We start from the raw sequence: 2,320 nt of genomic DNA, 5'->3' as shown, positions 1-2,320 counted from the left end.
AAATAACATAACAAACATAACATATTATAACATATTATAATTAGATTAATATATTAATATATTAATATAATTATAATAACAAACATTAACGCATAGTATAACCAAATCAAAACAAAATAAATAAAAACAAAATAAACCTAAAAATACAAAACAAACCAAAAGAAATGCAAAACAAAACGGGATTGCAGGCATATGAAGATTTTGGATGGATTGAGCATTTGCCCCATCTCAGCAAATGAAACGGAAACCGCAGGTACAATTGTTGACAACGTTTTTGGAGTGGATTGAGCAACCGAAGTCCTTGCAAGATCCTTCGCCATTTCAGTGCAAAATGGCAACATTCTTCGATAGCTACTGATGTTTGAGGCTTCCAATAACTTCAACTGCGAACTTGGAGAAAGTGTAACACTGTTCGTTGAGGATGCCCCGCCGCTTGGGTCATCTTTACACTTATTAGCTGCCCACTGATTTGTCTCCAAATCCAGAAAAGGAGGTCTGCTCGAGGGAAGGGTTAATTCAGTCAGTCACGGTGAAGAAGATGGCTCGAATAATCCCAATCGCATTGGCTTCTGCGATCTTATTAGTGGCGTCTTTTCAATCAGAGGTCAATGCCGCCATTCAGATCTTCAATGACGATTTTCAGATATTGTATGCAAGTGATCATGTGAAGACATCTGATGATGGCTAAATCTGGGAGTTGATGCTTGATAAGAAGTCGGGTTCTGGTTTTCAGACAAAACACAGCTACAGATTTGGATTCTTCACCATGAAGCTCAAGCTTGTTGCGGATGAAGAGGGAGAATGAGAACGAAAGCCGAAAATCGAGGCAAAGACATCATGCAAGAGAAAACATCGGTGCAAAGGGAAGTGAGCTAATGTCGAAATACATTCAGAATGTATTTAAATCAAGTTTTTCGGAATCAACTCATTGAAGCCCTCCAAGAAAGCATTGATCTGAGGACGTATTGCTGTTGTGAGTCGATGCTCTGCAACAAGATCAACATATTCATGTTTATTTTCCTCAGTCACTCGGATATTGCGACCACCAGGAATCAGTTCATGGTCAGTAACCTCTTCCCTCTCATACAGTATCAGTTTCTCTTCATCCGCATCCATGCTAAACGTAAGATCAGGCATATCCCTTATGTCATTCTCAAGCATCCACTTCAAATTCTTATAGTAATCTGGATCAATAGCTTCGATGTCATGATAAGTAACTTTGACTCCAAGAATGTGTTTGTAAAATGAACGTGTAAAGTGAACATCCAAAAGCTGACCATCAAACAAAGCCTTTGCAACCACTCTCCCAATAAACTTGAAGTATGAAAGATGCTCTGTTTGGTAGACAGAATTGGGGTTCGGCTGGAACGTTGCTTCATTACCAACAGTTGTAAATAGCAAAGCACCCTTATCAAAGATTACCCTTGACAACGATTGGTACCATTCCCTTGTAAGCCCGCCAGCATCAATGCCTTCCTCCCCTTCAGGAGCGATCCGTCCAAGAACAAATTCCGCCTCGGTGGCCTCGTTCTAGAAGGGAGCGTGGTGCAGCCAGCCTCGACTACGGAGATGGAGTTCGTTGTCACGAATCTGGTCACCGACGTTCTGGTACGCCACAAGGGGCCAGTGCCCGATCTCTTCAGAGAAGGCCACTCCGTTGTCGTCGAGGGCTTTCTCCGCCCCATTTCTACTTCTTCATCGTCGGAAAACAGCGGCACTGAATCCTTCCGTCCCCTGTCGGCCGGTCATGTTGCGTCGGAAAAGGCGAGAAGCAACAACTGCTATTTTTCTGCCATCGATGTCCTTGCAAAGCACGACGAGAAATACATGCCCAAAGAAGTTGCTGCTGCCATTGAGAAAAACCGGGCTGCAATTGAAGCCGCTCATGCCAAGCCTCAGCCTCAGCTTCAGAATTCACAGCTCCAAGAGTCCGAGCAAGTTCATTCTTGACCTATTTTTTATATAATAAATCGCCTCCTTTTAGTGCACGGGATAATTCAAATGAGCTTCCCTTTGATGAATAGATGCGGTGTATCGCTCTGGTTTCTATCTTATAAAAAACAAAAGAATGAAAGTCAATAATTTTTTTTTTTAATAATAATAATAATAACATATATATGATGTATATATATATTATTACATGGGAATTTTTTATTTTTTATTATTTAAAAAAAAACTAAAATTTAAAAAGATTAAGTTTTATCTTTAAAAAAAAAAAAAAAACATTGCAAATTATTTATCTACTGGAAAGTTTCCAACTCAATTCTCTAAAAAGAAGAAACGAAAAATTGTTAGAGAAAGTTCTAGGTATAGTTGGGTA

General features: G+C 39.7%; 1 pseudogene; it reads left to right on the top strand.

Annotated features, from left to right (window-relative positions):
- The first annotated feature begins 1,488 nt into the window (after positions 1-1,488).
- Positions 1,489-2,041, top strand: LOC149260267 (cytochrome c-type biogenesis protein CcmE homolog, mitochondrial pseudogene; annotated as a pseudogene).
- The last annotated feature ends 279 nt before the right edge of the window (positions 2,042-2,320 follow it).

This window comes from Pinus tabuliformis, chromosome 6 (assembly GCF_031772625.1).
Source record: "Pinus tabuliformis cultivar Carrire ecotype Pingquan chromosome 6, CPIR1, whole genome shotgun sequence".
In the NCBI taxonomy this organism is placed as follows: domain Eukaryota; kingdom Viridiplantae; phylum Streptophyta; class Pinopsida; order Pinales; family Pinaceae; genus Pinus; species Pinus tabuliformis.
The sequence above is the reverse complement of the archived record's forward strand: the minus strand, read 5'-3'. Positions and strand labels throughout refer to the sequence as shown.